Below are 18,798 nucleotides of genomic sequence, written 5' to 3' on the forward strand. Positions count from 1 at the left end.
CTTGCTTTGCATGATTTATGAAGCTTTTTGTTGGCTTTAACACCTTGAACTTCCTCATGAAGAAACGTTTCCCCAAGGATTCCTTAATCAAAACTTCACAACGTTAGACTTGTGAAAAAGTTCCCTTCAACAATTAGAATTTGTAGGGAATTTAAGCCCAAATATTGAGTTTGGCATGATGGTAATACACATTCCTCAAAGCTTTTGTTCTCAGTATCCATAATTTTAATTAAAAAATTCATTTGAACTTACTTGTGTTATCACTGTACATGGAATCGCAAATATAAAAGTTTCAAACTCAAATACAACAACTAACTAGAACAAATATATTTGAGTCTAGTTTCAATTCTTTAAGGAAATAGGTCAGAAATGAATTTATAAAAAGCAGTCTTGTTAATTAGATTCTTTCCAGGTGAAATGTGAAGCTTTGAATAGCATTATCTATTCTGATTTATAATTAATGGACTCAATTTCTGTTGTAACAAAGAAATGTCCTATTCATCCATCAGGGACTTTCAAATCACTATCATTCATTTTATGAAGAAAAAATGTGAAATAATCCTAGAGGAAATATATATTTAAAGAATAATTTTACAGGGGTTTCCCTGGTGGCGCAGTGGTTAAGAATCCGCCTGCCAATGCAGGGGCCACGGGTTCGAGCCCTGGTGCGGGAAGATCCCACATGCTGTGGGGCAACTAAGCCCGTGCGCCACAACTACTGAAGCCCGCGCGCCTGGAGCCTGTGCTCCGCAACAAGAGAAGCCACCTCAACGAGAAGCCTGCGCACCACAACGAAGAGTAACCCCCGCTTGCTGCAACTAGAGAAGGCCCACGTGCAGCGACGAAGACCCAACGCAGCCAAAAATAAATTAATTAATTAATTAACAAAAATAATTTTAAAAAATAATAATTTTACTAGTCATGTTTTACTTAAATTGGAGTAAATAAGGTAGAAGAAATTAATTACTCCAAATCTGTTTATATTCCATAATAACCAATTAGGCCTATAGTACGTGATCATAGGCAAAACACTATCCTGAGACTCAGTCATGTCATATGTAAAATGGGTATATAAAATGGATATACCTACACCTTCAGAGAGCTGAGGGTTTCTAATGAGACAATGCCACAAGTAGGCAAGTGGCAATCTTGACAAAGATGTGTGCTTCAAGATCTAAGAATCAAAGTCAAATGTTGACCTGGGTGGTGTTTATTATTTGAGTCAGCCAGTGAAAGTAACCGTTAGGCAGAATTTCTTTGCTGCCCTTGCAAATGCTTTTGAAATCCTTGGCTGAAATTCTACCCTTTCATTAAAATAACACTTTAGTAAATTATCAGAAGCAGGGTGCAGTGGGCATTTGTCCTCTTTGTGGCTGCCCAGTATCTACGCTGATGGAATCCATTCTGTGTGATTACTGGAAGTGACGGAGCCAGACGTTCCCTCTCCGCATTCCCTTATGGGAAAAGCCAATTGGATGTTTCTGCCCAGCGCTTTGAACCTGGCACTAGTGAAACTGTTATACAGGGACAGTTTTGAATTCACACATGGAGGTGCATCCAGCAGCAGCAGAAGGCAAAAATGGCTGTCATGTCCATTGAGACATCACAAACAGACCCTTCCTGCGGTGGGACTTTGGCCTGGTTCCTGCTCCCTAACTTTCCCTGGCTCCTCTCAAATTTCCAGCCTTGGAGTCTAGCCTTCCCATCCAATCTATGACCTATCCTCTACCTTTCCAACAAATTCCTCTTCTGCTGAAGTTAGCAATAGTCAGTTTCTGTTTTTTTAAGAACAAGCATATAGCTCTGAGCCAATTAATTCATTAGGAAATTACCATTTGGTAGTTACATTAGAAATAACTCTATTAAATTTTTCTTAAGTAAATCTTGCCTTTCAGAGAATTAATTTTCTTTAAAAAAAAAAACAGTTGAGTGAGAATCCTACAAAAAATGGTAAGCCCTGTATTGATTTGGGTATCTTGCATATGAACTGCCTCCTCTTCTGATTTCAATGGGGACTCTTTTTTTTTCCTGTTGGGAATATATCTTTCCCTTTCTCTTTCCATCTGTAAGTCTGTCTTGCTTTTCTCAAGACTATTTTTTTGGGACTTCCCTGGTGGTGCAGTGGTTAAGAATCTGCCTGCCAATGCAGGAGACACAGGTTCGAGCCCTGGTCTGGGAAGATCCCACGTGCCACGGAGCAACTAAGCCCGTGTGCCACAACTACTGAGCCTACGTGCCACAACTACTGAAGCCCACGCGCCTACAGCCCATACTTCCACAACAAGAGAAGCCACTGCAATGAGAAGCCCGCGCACTGCAACGAAGAGTAGCCCCTGCTCACCACAGCTAGAGAAAGCCTGCAGGCACCAACGAAGACCCAATGCAGCCAAAAAGAAATTAATTAATTAAAAAAAAAAGATTATTTTTTCTCATTGTTCAATCCCTGCCCTACTGCACATTCCTGCCACTGATCCACAGATTAGCCCCAGCTGGTCAAGGAAGAGAGATTCCATAGGGAGAAGGAGCACAAAGGAAGGGAATCTGCGGCAGCATCTGGGAAGGGGAGAAGGGGCAGGAAGGAAAGCCTATCACATTTCTACTTTAGTAAACTTCACTCTCCCACATTCCCTGGGCAGTTTCTGCTTTCCACTCTTGGGGTAGAGAAATGAGAAAGGGGTAAAGGTAGAAGAGGAAAGAAAACCTTGTTGCCATAACTCCTATCCTCAGCCCCTTATTTCCAACTAGACTGCAAAGACCTTTGTATTGTTTATTGTTGATTTCTCAGCACATAAACAGAATCTAACAGATGCTAGACTGAGCTTGTTGAATAAATGTGATGGATCTCTTCAACATGATTTATATAGATTCTTATTCTAGCTACATTAAGGCTTAAAATAAATTTTTATGAACTGGTTTGGGAACTCATTCATGATTTGTAACTTATTCTATTAGAAATTATATTCCAAGAGTCAAAAGTAGTCTTACAAATAAACTTCTATAAGGCAAGTTCAGGTAGACTAGACACTGCCCTTCCAGTACTAATGTTGCCAGTGATGATTTAGTAGGTAAAGGAGACTTCAGCTCAAAGTTGATTTGTGTTGATGAAGAAAATATTAACAGGATCTTAATATATGAATTGGCTAATAACTTTTCTCCATTTTAAAATTATCTGCTCAAATTCTACCTTCATCAGTAAATCTGCACCAGAGAGCTAAAGTGAATTTTAGTAAAATATTTAAGAAGTGTTTTTGAAAGTGGCAAAGAAACCTCAGGAGCCTCCCTCCCCACAACCACCCACATTCCTCTTCCTACTGTCATGCTAGGCATCAATCCCAGCCTTCTCCTCCAGCTGCCATACCAGCATCCTACACGCAACCTCCGGCTTCTCCTATCTGCCCTGCAACTTGCCAGCATTGCTCCACTAATTAGTTTGATAATTACCCAGACGCTAGATTTCTACTTTTGGATGTCCCGGGCTCTTCCCTGTCTTTCCATTAGTAATTAAGTCCTAAGTACCTTCTAATTATCTTCGAGTCTTCCCTCTCCTCTTCATCCCCACTGTCAACACCGCAATCTAGCCTCCACCAAACTTCACTCAAAGTAGAATTAGGAAGCAAAGACTTCCTAATAGGTCTTTTTACATAAATTTCTCCCTCTTCTAATTTGTACTATACTGTTTGGCCAAAGTAATCTTTTTAAAAAAGCAAATTTCACCATGACTCTCCTGTGTTGAAAAGCTTTTCCATAGCTGACTGTTGCCATTAGAATAAAGTCCAGGGTTCTCAACACGGTCTGCTCTCTCAATCAACATCACACCTCCATCTTGTGCCACACTCCTCCTCCATCTCTGCGTTCACCTAACTGAACTTCCCTCAGTTCTTTGATCACATTGTGCTTTCTCCTGCCTCAAAACTTCCACAGTTTGTTCCTTCTGCCCTCAGGGCTTGTCCCAAATTCTTCAGATTTTCTCAAGCACCATTTCCTCAGAGAAAACTTTCTGGACCCCATAGGGCAGGAAGTTCCCTCATTCTGAAATCTCTGAGCGCTTCTCTGAGAGCTCAAAGGGGGCACAGACCATGCTTGTCTTATCCTCAGCTGTATTCTCAGCTCCCTGACCTGCTTTGTCACATCCCTGAAAAAACCCCTCTTCCCTATATCCTGAGTAGATGTTATTTCTTTCATTCTTTTCTCATTCGGACTGTCTCTAAGCGAAATGTATCCAACAGTTAACGGACAGGCCTGGCAGTCAATGAGAGAGGTCTCTAATCAACCTATTTCAATAAGTAATTTTAGAGAGAAAGAATAGTACAGTAGTAAGATCGTGGTCCCTCAAGTTAGACTGCTTGGGTTCAAATCCTGACTTTACCAATCACAAGGAGTATAACCCTGGGTAAATTACTCAACCTCTAGCCTTGACTGAGTTTCTTCATCTGTAAAGTGGTAGGGATGTTGGGAGAATTAAGTGAAATAACATATGTCAAACAATTAGTGCCTGGCATAAAACACATGCTATGCCAGTATTAGCTATTATCACTTCTTAAACATGGACTCTGCACCACATTAGACTAACCAAGTTAGGCCTGCGAGGGGAGGGCTTATGCTGGTCTTGTTTACTTTGGTTTTCCTAATCACTTGCACAGTACCTAGCACTAAGCAGTTGTCCATTAAATACTTACAGCATGAAATCAAGTATGACCAAGTGAATGATTATCATTTGTTATATATCATCATAGTGGAGACTAGCATAGAAGGGATCTTTTACTGAGCAATTTCCCTAAGCCTCCTCTCCATATCTGAAAATGGTGGTAATATCTTCTTCACAGGAATCTTGTGAGATTTCAGTGACAATTAAGTATGTAAAATACTTATTCCAGTGCCCAGCACTCTTAGCTCACCACTTATGGGCTAGCTATTACTATTCTCCAAGTTTGGAAGCTAGTAGGTCTAACTCTTTCTTTCTCTCGGTTCCAATATTAGATTCTCACTCCTGCAACTTTGGCTGTCCTTCTTCATTATGGCATTTGTGACAAGATGATTTTCTGTCTTCTCAGCCTCTGATCGTTGTTGTAAAATGTCTATGAAAGGTCAGCAGACTCTTCTGCCTTCAATATTAGCCAACAGTTTCCGCGTCTGGAGCTTACTCCATCCTTACGGGTACTGGGAAGATAAATGGAAATGATTAAGATGTACTTTCCAAAATATAAAACATTGTACTATAAGAGTTTGCCAAAGGGAATTAATATAACCAGATATCTGTAGAAGAACTTTATGAAGACCCTGTGTATCTCTCAACCTTACTATCTAAGATTGTAGATACGATAGAAGTCTGTAAACAGCATGTAAAAGCAAATTTATTAAAGGCTGGAACAACTGCATTACCCAGCTGTACACAGCGTGTTCTTTCTTCAGACGCTGAGATAAATGAAAAAAAATGGTTGCCATAGAGATAGTTAAACTATGCCCTTTGGCTAGCAGATTAGAAGTCCATTTCAACCTGGGAGAAGAGAATGTATTTTGCCTTTCCAGTGATATTTACAGATTATTCCTATCACAATTGCAACCAAGTTATTAAAGCTCAAATGCTAAACCTATAAACATTGCACTTTATGAAGACTTTTGTTCTTTTGCTAAAACCTATTTTTCCATTAATGTGCAAACCTTAAAGCTACTACTATCTTTTTTCCTCAGAAAATGTATTTTTAAAGTTCTTCCCCCTAAGATGTTATTAAACTCTTCCTTGAAATCTATTCTACCACACAGTTGGCTTCATTTCCTTTGAAGCTCATATTTTATTTTTGAATCATTTGTCAGAGGCAATATGTAGCATCACAAAGGATGCGCCAGCACAGGAAATGCCTATGAAACATGGAAAACCCACTTAATAATAACTCATACTAATCAGTTAGCAGAAAGATTTGTGGGTGGTCATATTCAGATCCTTATGTAGTCATTTAGTCTGTTCCTCAAAATTAAGAAAGTCATTACAAATCCGTAGCTGGGAAAATCTGCCAGCTGATGCAAGCATTTCCTGCAGGGAGGCAATTTGTCAAGGTTAAGCTTACTTTGCCTGGTTGGGTAAGATAGGTTCTGTGGATAACAAAGAGGAAGCTGGATTTTTTTTGGAAATTGAATGTATTTTATGTCATCATAAATCTGACCACTCTTCCCTAAAATATTGCTGCATAAATCCATTTCTCAGGTGTGATAACTTAAAAGAGATTTGTATTCCCTAGGGAAATAATAATTTCCCTCCTTTCCTGGCATTGGGTATTCGGTCACAGCCTTCCATTGCCCAGACCAAGGTTTAGGTAATTTCTTCCTTCGCTTATGCTGGTGGTGACTGTTTATAATCTGTATGTGTGTGTGTGTGTGTGTGAGTAAGTGTATGTGTTTAATTGGGCATTTACAGGGAGGAAGAATAGTAGAGACAAAATACTTGGCTAAAATATCCTGAACTCCAAACCAGGACCCCTTAAATTTCTAAATTTGGGAGTAAATGATCATGTGGCTCGTTTCTCATCTTCCCCTCATCCCCAGTCTCCACTGTCTTTCTCTTAAATGTAGGAAAACCAAATGAGTCAATATGCATGAAGATCTTTTAGGACCTGAAAAGGAAGGCCACAAGCCATTTAAGGTAGAAGATCAGTTTTCCTTTTTTCTGAAATGAAGTGGAAACAAGCATCTTCACACTTCCTAGATTAAGAGAGTTGGAAAAGGAGTCATACATTGTCCATGTTCTTGTTATTAGCCATAAAATCAGTTATTTTATTTCTCCATCTAAGAATCTTTTTAACGTTTGTACAAGGAAAAGTGTGGCAAACAATGAAATAAGACCAGCCTAAACCCATTCCCCGCCCTCTTCCCCATTCCCAACCCTCCACTAGGGAGGCTAGAAATGCTAAATATTTTCTTTCTACCAGGCTTACAGTTAGGTCTGGCCATGTGACCTGTTCTGGCCAATATGGCATAAGCAGAGATCTTCTGTGAGCCTTCCGGGAAAGCTTTTTTTTTTCCTAAAAAGGGGCAGATGTGGCTGATGACACCTTCTTCCTCCCAGCACTCATCCATCTTTCATTATGTCTTAAATGTGAATGTGATATCTGGTATGGTGGTAGCCATACTGTGACCATGAGTCCAAAGTATGAGGCTAAGTAGGATGGAATAGAAAGATAGAAAAGGCCAGGGTCTTTGATGGCATCATTCAGCAGGAAATCTGACCTCCTGTCTTCTAATTCTGTGAGACAAATAAATCCCTACTGGTTTAAGCCACTGTTAGTTTGATTTTCTGAATACTTACAGCCGAGAAAACATCTTAACTGATGCCAGACTTGGTTTGAGGTTCAGTCTAAACACCCCCCACCCTACCCCAAAGGATAAACATACTTTTCATTTTATTTCTTGGCTATTTTAGGTGAGATTGTTCCATCTGTAGTGATCATTATAAGCTTTTTTCAATTCGGTAAGTAAACTCGACTTTTCCAACGGTTGGAAGAGAGGTGATAATTTAGTGTTATGGAAACATTTGCATGTTATCAAGCTGTGCATGTAACACAGTTCAAGAATCATCCTTAGGGTGATAATAATTTTTAACCAGTTTGGGAAATGAGGCCAGTTACAGGAAAGAGCAAATTTAAAGTTAATCCCTTTTAATCAGAGGTTCAGGTGGCTCATATCAAAGCATTTCTTCGTGTGTAAGTTAATGAAACTAACTTCCATACAGTAGAAAGCACATCTTCCCTGTAAGGATTCTTAGTTTTTCTACCCCAAATCTGTATCCCCGGGAACAGAACCTGCTCTCCTGGCAGATTCACCTGTTTTTAGTAGAGTGATGTACAGCTCTTCTAAAGCACTTCTCCTGTTGATTTCCCCTGGTCCTAATTAGTACTCCTCAGAATAGTAGATGTACTTCTATAGTTTCTAAGCTGTCAGCTGCAGTGCCATGTATCTTATCAGCTTCATCACCTGACACTATCAAGTTCCCCAGGATCTCCTAGTCACTTCGGATAGCCAGTCGTGTTCAAATTAATGTCACTTGTTCTGAACCAATTCTCCATCAGTTATGGGGAAACAGTGCTAAGTAATTTATACTGCTATTTAACAGATATTAGCTAAACTTTGAGCATACACACTCATAAAAAGGATTCCCCTGAAAAGATAGCCTTTTATGGTTCTTTAGAAAATTATTTCAATTCAATGGGCTGTATACTCCATCAAAAGTCATGGCTATAACAGTGGTGCATTCTGTTGATTCTGGCTTCAAATTTCCATGTCAGATCATTAAATAACAATCATCAACTGCTTTTGGTTTTAAACTGAGGTTAAATTCACATAACATAAAATCGACCAGTTTGAAGTGTACAATTCATTGGCATTTAGTATATTCACAATGTTGTGCAACCACCACCTCTATCAAGTTCCAAAACATTTTCATCACCCCAAAAGAAAACCCATACCCATTAAGCAGTCACTCGCCATTACCTCCCTTCAGTCTGGGGCAAGCACCAATATGCTTTTTGTCTTTATGGATTTACCTATTCTGGATATTTAATATAAATGGAATCATTCAGTATGTGACCTTTTGTGTCTGCTTCCTTCAACTAGCACCATGTTTATCTACATCATAGCAGGTATTGGTACGTTATTTCTTTTACGGCTGAATAGTATTTCACTGTATTCGTATACTACATTTTGTTTATCCACTTATTCATTGATGAACATTTGGGTTGTTTTCACCTTTGGGCTATTGTGAATAGTACTGCCATAGACATTTATGTGAGAGTGTTTGTTTGAGTACCTGTTTTAAATTCTTTTGGCTACATACCTTGAAGTGGATCTGCTAGTCATATGGTAATTTTATGTTTAGCTTTTTGAGGAACCACCACACGATTTTCCACAGCAGCTGCACCATTTTAGTTATCCATCAGCAAGGTATAGGAGTTCCAATTTGTTCACATCCTTACCGACACTTGTTTTCCTTTTTAAAAATTATATCCATCCTACGGACTTCCCTGATGGCACAGTGGTTAAGAATCCGCCTGCCAATGCAGGGGACACGGGTTCGAGCCTGGGTCTGGGAAGATACCACATGCCGCGGAGCAACTAAGCCTATGTGCCACAACTACTGAGCCTGCATGCCACAACTACTGAAGCCCACGTGCCTAGAGCCTGTGCTCTGCAACAAGAGAAGCCACCCCAAAGAGAAGCCTATGCAGCGCAACAAAGAGTAGTTCCTGCTCGCCACAACTAGAGAAAAGCCCGCATACAGCAGCGAAGACCCAACGCAGCCAAAAATAAAAAAATAAATTTATAAAAAAAAAAAATTATATCCATCCTAGGGGATGTAAATTGGCATCTCATTGTGGTTTTGACTTGCATTTCCCTAATGATTAATGAAGTTGAGCATCTTTTCATGTGCTTGTAGACTATTTGCATGTCTTCTTTGGAGAAAAGTCTATATAGATCTTCCTCGACTTCTGGTGGGGCTATGTCCCAATAAACCCATTGTAAAGTGAAAATATCATAAGTTAAAAATGCATTTAATATACCTAACCTACTGAACATGATTCAGCCTAGCTTACCTTAAACATACTCAGAACAGTTACATTGGCTTACAGTTAGGCAAAATCATCTAACACAAAGCCTATCTTATAATAAACTGCTGAATACCTCATGTAACTTATTGAATACTCTACTGAAGATGAAAAACAGAATGGTTGTATGGGTACAAAATGGTTGGAAGTGTATCGGTTGTTTACCCTCATGATCTCGTGGCTGACTGGGAGCTGTACCTCACTGCCAGTGCCCAGCATCATGAAAGTATCCTATTGCATATCGCTAGCTAGCCCCAGGAAAAGAATAAAATTCGAAATTCAAAGTACGGGTTCTATTGAATGTGTATCATAAAGTCGAAAAATCACCATAAGTTAGAGATCATCTGTACATCGCTTTGCCCATTTTTTAATTGGGCTATTTATTTTTCCGTTATTGAGTTGTAAGAGTTCTTTGTATTTTCTGGGTACAAGTCCCCTCTTGGATATGTGATTTGCAGATTTTCTCTCCAGTTATGTGGGTTTTTTCAGTTTTTGACAATGTCCTTTGATGCACAAAAGTTTTAAATTTTGATGAAGTTCAATTTATCTATTTTTTTCCTCTATTGCTCATGCTTTTGGTGTCATAGCTAAGAAGCCATTGACAAACCCAAGGTCATGAAGATTTACCACTGTGTTTTCTTCTAAGACTTTTATAGCACTAACTACTTTTGTGAAGTTAACGCAGCGTGACCACTTAAAAGAAAAGTAAAAAGAAATAAAGTTTATGTACTAGCCTGCTCCAGACAGAGCTTATTTAGTGATAAAGACTTTGTTTTCAGTACTGTATAATTAGAAGTTGGTTCTGGATTCTGCTACCTAGCTACCTAGACGTCACCTTGTTCTCTTAGCATCTAATTAACAGAGATTGTTAACTGATGAGCTAAGTGAGCAAGAGACAATTTAACAAGAAGGTCAGCATAGCCCATGGAAGACAGGCAGATGGTTTGGTGACAAGAAGCCAGTCTTCTCACCAAATGAAGGCTTCTAGCACAAACCAATCTTTGCTATGTTTCAAAATACTCTACCCACCACATAAACTCATTTCATTTCTTAAAATACTCCATTAGTGAATATCTTTCATTGAATATCAAGGCAGAGCCTCCATTAGTAAGATGTTAGATGTAGCTTTGAGATGAGTAATAGGAACCGCTCAGAATGCTATCCAACGAGCAGAGCCAGCCTTTGGAAAACTGGACCAGAGATTAAGTTTGTCTTTAGTACCCGTTTACCTACTGAGGTTTCAAAGAAAGATAGGCTAGCCTTCTGATCAACCTGGGCCCCAGCTATGAATGATTTTCTTAGTAGAGCCTCCACAGATGTTTAGCCTTGCAGGTTGAAAAATTATTTTTTTACTTCTTACAAAATTGTTCAAGTTTAGGGGCAACTCATTCATTCTAACTTAACTCAGAAGAGGCTGATTTATAAGTTAGGATGCCAATTTCAGAATTTACAGAATTTATATCTATCCAGATGCCAACATTGGCTATTTGCTTCAACTTCTCTCTCTTAGTGGTAAATCCAATTGGGAGACAAAATGTTGGTGCTACATTTTGGTAGAAACTCAGTAAGGATGTGTGCAGCGGGTCCAAGTAGGCTGGATCTTTACCTGTTCTTCATAGTATGTGGGTACTTGAATATAAATGTTAGTTGATTTTCTCCAAAGAGGGTCTGTCTTTCAACAGGTACACTGTTCATTCCCATCCACAGCTTTTCTTTATGGTGGGTTGTAGCCTGAATAAAAGCATATTCAGTGTATCCAGGAGCAATCAATCACTCCATCTGCCTCTCTACGTACACTTCCTTCCATACCAGGGGAGAGCTTGCTCTTCTATTAATCTAAAGCCCTCTTACAAATGGCTACCACCTGGCTTACACTTTGAGTAATCAGTTGTTTCAAAAACTTAAAAATAAGTCCCTGAGCCACCCAAGTAGGAGGGAATTAATGATGCTATATTTTTCCTCCTTTTTCCTCTCAAAAGGGAAGGAACCTGAAGAAAAAGTGAGTTCTAAGTGCATTTAGTACTTACTTTCTTACACACCAAACCACAACATTCCTGTAGACAAACAATATATTGATATACCTTAGGGTTTCTCAGAATGGGATCTGTGTATCACCACTTGTACAATACACAGGTTGATTTCTTCTGTCACACAGATGAAGAACTTTTAAGGTTATACATTTACGTTAATATATGTTAGAAAAAGATGTAACTAGCTTATCAAACTCATGGGGTCATAGATACTATTGTTTAGGATGAAGCTAAAGTGTGAAAAAAATTGTTTTAAAGAATTACATTAAACAGAGTATAAGTGGTATGAGGATATGGCCAAGATGATAAAGGCAGTTCCCAAAGACTAAAATTGGGGAAACCCTGAACTTATTTCTTATATTAAGTAACAGTTCTAGCAGCATTTATGCAATCTGTCTTGATAGCTGATTTAATACATCCAACTAATCAAATGCTATTCCCTATCTTCTACTTTGGTTCTAAATGCTTACCCCTCAATTGCTTGATGTTACAAAATATCAACTTCATTGGGAAAAAAATGCTTACTATGGCAAGCTCCACATGGGACATCTTCTCCCAATTTTCCTCTTCATGCAGGCATTTAGATTCAGGTGTTATCTATAAATGCACTCCCTTGTGATTATGCCTCATCCTAACTTTCTCTTATCAGTAGGTCAGCCTTGCCTTTCTCCGAGTCTTTCTTTCTGTTCACCCACTCCTGAGCTGCATCTCTTGTGAAACTTCCATTCAGCAATTTATTTTCCTATCTGGCACTAAATGTACATTATTTTCCTCATCCATGACATTCTTATCCGCTCCTCTTCCTAGTTCTCTCTGCCTACTGCAACACTTGGTGAAAATAATAACAACAAAAATAGTTAGATGTAATTACTGGCTATTTTTATAAAATTAAGTGTACCTTGCCCCTGCTCTATTCTAGGTATAGTCTAACTGAATAATTGACATTGGTCCTCTGAAGCCAAAGTGTCCTTCCATCTGGGGATGCTGGGTAAGACTAATATCAGCTTGCTCTCTTGCCTTCCTTTTCTTAGGTCTGAGGCCGACTTCCAATCCTCCTGTTATGACAGCACAACAAGAATCTGAGGCATTTGACAATATCACCGAGTGGACTACAGTTTTTTGAGAAACCCAGTGACTTTCTTAATTGGACTAAGAGACAATGGCTCCATTCGGGACATGTTTTTAAATCACTGAAAGTGAGTCATTTTTGCAGATGCAGTCCTATCCAATTTTTTTAGTTTGAATATCAGAAGCTAACCTTTCCTTGACCTCATCCCCAAATTTTGGAGCTGTATTCTATCTGGAGCCTTAATGAATTACTGTAATCTTCCATGTGGTTCCTAACCATCTCTGCATCCAGGTCCTAGTCTGTGCCCTACAATAGGGTCTTCCTGTCTTAATCAGGTGCAAAATGTAAAGCAGTCTTGGCTAACAAGATTTTTGATGATTAAACTTGTGACTAAAAAAAGATAACCCTTCCCCAGTGAATGTGTGGATTTAAGGATATAGTGCTCTTGTTCATATGGGAGCAAGAGTAACTGAAATGTAAATGGGCTTTATGTTTTATCAAGAGGGATAGGATGAAGGTTCTGGAAGTCCTGGAGGTAAAACTATGAGAGGAAAAGATGGATAAAGTGAAAGGTAGAAGTTACTTAAAGAGACACTTGGGGAAAGTTCCAGAGGCATGAGGAACCAGAGCAGGAAGGATGCTAGGAGAGTCCAGTGGGAGAAGTACATTAGCTTTATACAGATAAGTTATCTAGAAAAGGCTTAGAAGGAAGAAGCAGCAGCTTAAATCACTTCACCTGAATAGGCCTAGGGCTCCTGAGATTAGAAATTTGATAAAGAGGTTTAGGATAGAATCCAAAGAGAACTGTTCAATCAGTATCTGGAAGTTGCAGAGAGAAAGCTGTTTTCATTTGGGACCAAGGACAGTGCGTAGTGGCTAGAACTGAGCTGAATCACCAACTGACCTGGCAGTGAATTTTGAGTAACAGTCTGTTAAACTTGGGTTTAATGAGTTAAGAAGCATCAAACTGGTTTAAATAGCCAGACTGTACTCCTGTCACTCTGGATAATTTATATCCTGAAATTTTTTCACTGCAGAACAAAGCCATGCTGAAATATAAGTGACTGACTGCCTGAGATGAGATAACAAGACTCAGAAAGGAGGGGAAATTAGAGACAAAATTAATTAATTAATTAAAAGAAAAGCCATAGTCCATATGACAGGTGATGAGGCCAAAACTTACCAGTCAGGAAATTCTAGGAAGATACTCTCTGGGGGTTATTCTGATATATTTTTGTCCCAAGGTATAAAAAAGATTATTTTGGTGTATGAGATCTTTCTAGTTACCTCCAAATCATGCCGTGTCTAGTCCTGAGAATGAACTGAAATGGGTCAAAATGCACCTTTTTCCCCAGCGCGCACTGAAATCCAATGTGTGACTGCAGCATAGTGAGAAACTTACATACATTTTCCTTCAAATCAAATTTTCCCTATGTCTGAGGTTAAACCAAAGAAACATATGTTCCAATTCTTTATTCTCTTTCTACCACAATTGCTCCATTCTTCCCTACAGGTAGAGGTTCATGTAGCCATTTAGGTTTGGTGAGCAATGGTATGTTTTTGATTACTTGTAATTCAAATGACTTTTAAATTATTTTGTTGGCGGTGTGATTAAACTCCAAACACATTTTTCTTAGAGCTCATCTTCCCCAAAGACCAATTCTATTTTAACATAGAGGATTTTTGTAGCCTTGTTTTTAAAACAAAGCTGCTAATTGAATCCAGTGGTTAACACGGGCAGCACAAAATTTTGACTTTAGAATGTGGAAAAGGTTTGGAAGTTATTAAAACGAAGTGACTTGAGTGGTAGAATCAGCTCTCTAAGTGAACAAAAGAAAACAGGGCATATGACACTGTGCTATCTCAGAAATGGGAGACCCATACCCGTGTCCAGTGTCAGTAAAAGATGGCATCTGGTTCAGAGACAGCCATCAGCCAGATAAGGCAAACCTGGGGATACTCTCCTGGGCTCTTATTTAGTGCCCTGCCCTCACTCACTGTGGAGGGAGAAAAACCCAAGGGGCAGTCAGACAAGGGAAAAAGAGATGGTCCATATTGCAGGTAATAAGATAAGAACTTCATAAACATACCCTTGGCAGCAGAAGTGCAGGCAGAAATTGACATGTAAACCTAAGGAAGCAAGTGGAGTGGGTAGGGGTGATGGATAAGGCTTTTTTTGAGAAGGGAACAGCCACATAGAAAAGCTGCCACACTTTGTCTTTCGTCTCAACCGTTTCTCAGTCTTTTTAAAAATGATTTTATTTGTTTATTTATTTATTTGGTTGTGTCGGGTCTTAGTTGCTGCTGCAAGTGGGCTCCTTAGTTGCGGCTCTCAGGCTCTTTAGTTCCGGCATGCGAACTCTTAGTTGTGGCATGCACATGGGATCTAGTTCCCTGACCAGGGATGGAACCCGGGCCCCCTGCATTAGGAGCGCAGAGTCTTAACCACTGCGCCACCAGAGAAGTCCCCCCGTTTCTCAGTCTTGATTTCACACTGCTTCCTCTACATCTTCCCATCGTGGTACTAACAACTGCCAAGCCTCATGATAGGAAATTGTTGGAAAAAAGCCACACTATAGTTGATACCTAAAACCTTTCATCTCCAAGGCAAATTGAGAACTCCTGTCCCCCTCCTGCCTCGTCTAGTTTCCTTCCCAAACATAAGCACATGTGTGCGCATGATATTCAAGCTGTGTGTAGTCCTCTGTGACTTTTTTCCCCCGCCGTGGTTTCACTGATGTTCATCTGTAAATGTTTCCTGTCCCTACAGAATGGCCCTGTTCAGACACCATGTACTCTCCACTACGCATATATTGATACAGTCAGTGGATATTCATGGAGAAGAACCTGCAGGTGGGTGTGATCTCCCCCTGTGTCTGCAGCTCCCAGGGGTTCTAAACTCTCTCACTAGCCCACACTCAGCCTTTAGCAATTCATTAAAAAATTAGTTGTAGCCTTCTTACCTGCTTGTGCTGAACCTGGAGTTTCTCCCTTTTGTGCTCTGCCACGAGTGAGCCTGTGTTCTCGACCTCTCTCTCCTTGGAAGTTTCTGTCTTTCTTTGGATTTCAATGTACTTTTTTTGCCCTGTGATATCAGCTGTTTGATGGGCTTAAGAAAAGGTATGATTATGTTGATTGACCTGCTTTTTCTTTTTATTAAGGTGGAAACAATATTCTTTTCAGCTCTCTCCATCCTAGATAGAAGTGGAATTATGTTTACTTTTAAATATATTTGATTTGGGCTGATGGCAAGATAAGCATGCAGATATTTCTAAGAAGTAGTTACAAATGTGAGACACAAGACATGAAAATTCAGGTGTCACCTATAGATGTGGTCATCAAAACTGATAGAATAGATATTTTTTAAAAAATTTATTTATTTTATTTATTCATTTTTGGCTATGTTGGGTCCCCGTTGCTGCACGTGGGCCCTCTCCAGCCGTGGCGAGCGGGGGTTACTCTTCGTTGCGGTGTGCGGGCTTCTCATCGCGGTGGCTTCTCTTGTTGCGGAGCACAGGCTCTAGGCGCATGGGCCTCAGTAGCTGTGGCTCACAGGCTCAGTAGCAGTGGCTTGCAGTCTCAGTAGTTGCGGCTCGCAGGCTCAGTAGCTCCGCGGCATGTGGGATCGTCCGGGACCAGGGCTCGAATCTGTGTCCCCTGCATTGGCAGGTGGATTCCCAGCTACTGAGCCACCAGGGAAGCCCTAGAATAGATGATATTTTAGGGGAAGAATAAACTGGAAAAAAAAGTTAATGGTTGGAGAGACAGAATGAAATCATTGAACTTACTGTAAAAAGAATAATGTTTGTGTATATGTGTGTATTTGATGGCAAGTGGATGGTTGAACAAAATAATAATTATACTTTATAGTCTGCCATTCCAGTTTTATATCTGGTTTCCTGCTATCTGAGCCTTTTAGTTAAGCAGAACTGTTCCTAGAAAATCATCTGTAAGTTTTTCCTCTCTTCTTTCTCAACTAGTTAATATTGATACATCCTGGCTTTATCAGCAAAGAAAGAAATCACTAATTCTTTTTTTTTTTTTCCTTCAAATTTCATTAATTATTTAAAGTGGTGCTGCTCCAAACAGCTAAAGACTAACAAAAAAACCTAATGGTGATTCATTCATTTCCTCTGCCAGAGCCACATCTCAGCCCAAGGGCTCATGATGGCAGCAGCATGAGGTTAATTCTGGAATCACAGGCTGCTTGCCCGAGAATTGTTAGTTTCGCTGCTCTTCTCTTCTGGGTGGGGAGTTCCCACTGATTGCATATGCAGAATGATAGATAAGAATTAGGCTTTCTAATCGGGAGTTAGGTATTTTGAGCAAAATTAGGGATGATGTAGGCAGGGTGGATTAGGTTGAAATGACAACACCCCCCCCAACAAAGCCCTTAAAATATACACACATACTAGATAACAAAGCCGCTATCCACCCTCAAGAACAAGGTAAATCACCAAACATCTGCAATGTCCTACTAGTTTTCTGGCAATAGCAGCATAGTATGATAATTAAAGTAATTAAGGCTCTGGACTCTGAGTCTAAATACCGGCTGCATCACCCGCTAGCTGTGTAACCTTGAAACGTTATTTGACCTCCCCAAGTTTCAGTTTCCTCTCGTGTTATATAGGGGTTAATAAGCATAACAAACATGCATCAAATATATGCTATGTACAGTGTCTACTCACTTATTCACTTATTTTTTTATTTTGAGAGCGCATAGAATTCTTTATTTAGACAACAAAGTATACGTAAATATTTATTTTTGATTTAACAAACTGGAAGAAGGGTCAGAAAAAAGTATTCTGACTTAAGCTCCAAAAGGGATTAAAAAAGACAGAAAAGAGAGGAAAAGATAAATGGGACACAGTGAATAGGTTTAACACATGTAGCTGGAATCCCAGGAGATGAGAGAGAAGGGGGGAGAAGTTTATATTGCCAGACCCTTCTCTAAGCACTTTACAGATATAACCAATTTAATCCTCATAAAACCTCTATGAGGTAGGTACTCATCTGGCCACATTCATTTTACAGAGGAGGAATCCGAGGCACTGATAAGTTAGGTAACTTGCCCAGGGCCACTTAGCTCCTAAGTAATGGAGCTGAGTTGTAAACCCAAGCAGCCTGTTTTCACAGGCCGCATTCTAAACCAGTCCAAACCTGAGGACATTATATGTATTAACTCATGAAATGCTCACCCAAAAGCCCTGTAAGATAAGTACTATCATTATCCTCATTCTCTGGGTGAGAGAGGTTAGGTAATTTGCCCAAGATGACACAGCCAGCTAATGATGGGGCCAGGATACAATCCCAGGCAAGTCTACCTCTAAAGCCCACCGTCAAAATCATCATGCGGTATCCCCTCTCAGTAACAGTACCTACATCATAGCATTCTTGTTCTTGTGAGAATTAAATTTAAATTAAGTATTTAAAGCACTTAGCCCATTGCCTGGCACACACTCAAATGGTATGCCTACTACTACCACTACTACTACTGTTACTGGTTACCCTCTGATGGCTTGTGGCACAAGGAGCAATTGCAGTGAGGCAGGAATAGCATGAATGTATAAGACCGTACCTGATATGACACCTTTGCTCTCTTGCTTTCTCTTCCTAAGAAGAGGGTCTTTGCTGGAGAATCTTCGTATCCCTCTTCATTTACCTCCAAGGCCTAACTGCAATATAGCAGGCGACTGGATACCAGAAAAATTGTAGGAAAAGAGAAAGGGTCATAAATCTTTTGCTGGGAGTTTTAAAATTTGATAGAATTCCAATCTATCTTTACTGACAGCAAGCTAACACAGAATACCACATCCCACTTCCCAAATGATGCCAAGGCATTTATAACAGCAAGAGGTTTTGTATAATCTTTACTCTGTGCCAAGTACTTTTCTAAGTGCATATATGTTAATTTATATATTCTTCAGAAGAGCCTTATGTCGTGAGTGCTATTATTCTGTCCATTTTATAGAAGAGGTTCCCAAGACCATACAGTCATTAAGTGGTAGAACTGGAATTTGAACCCAGTTTGGCTCCAGAATCCAAGCTCTTATGTTCCTCTTACATTGGTACTATATTTAACACTCTTCCCATATTACTGACTACTGAC

At 39.7% G+C, this 18,798-nt stretch overlaps 1 long non-coding RNA gene across 2 annotated transcripts in view; it reads right to left on the reverse strand.

Moving 5' to 3' along the window:
* Positions 1 to 1,913: 1,913 nt before the first annotated feature.
* LOC309647221 overlaps positions 1,914 to 18,798 on the reverse strand; it is a 46,781-nt gene continuing 29,896 nt past the window's right edge. For both annotated transcript variants that reach the window (XR_014255859.1, XR_014255860.1), the window contains exon 2: positions 1,914 to 18,382. This is a non-coding gene — a long non-coding RNA (uncharacterized lncRNA). The remainder of the gene's footprint in view (positions 18,383 to 18,798) is intronic.

The sequence above is a fragment of the Balaenoptera physalus genome (genome assembly GCF_965194825.1).
Source record: "Balaenoptera physalus genome assembly, chromosome: 17".
In the NCBI taxonomy this organism is placed as follows: domain Eukaryota; kingdom Metazoa; phylum Chordata; class Mammalia; order Artiodactyla; family Balaenopteridae; genus Balaenoptera; species Balaenoptera physalus.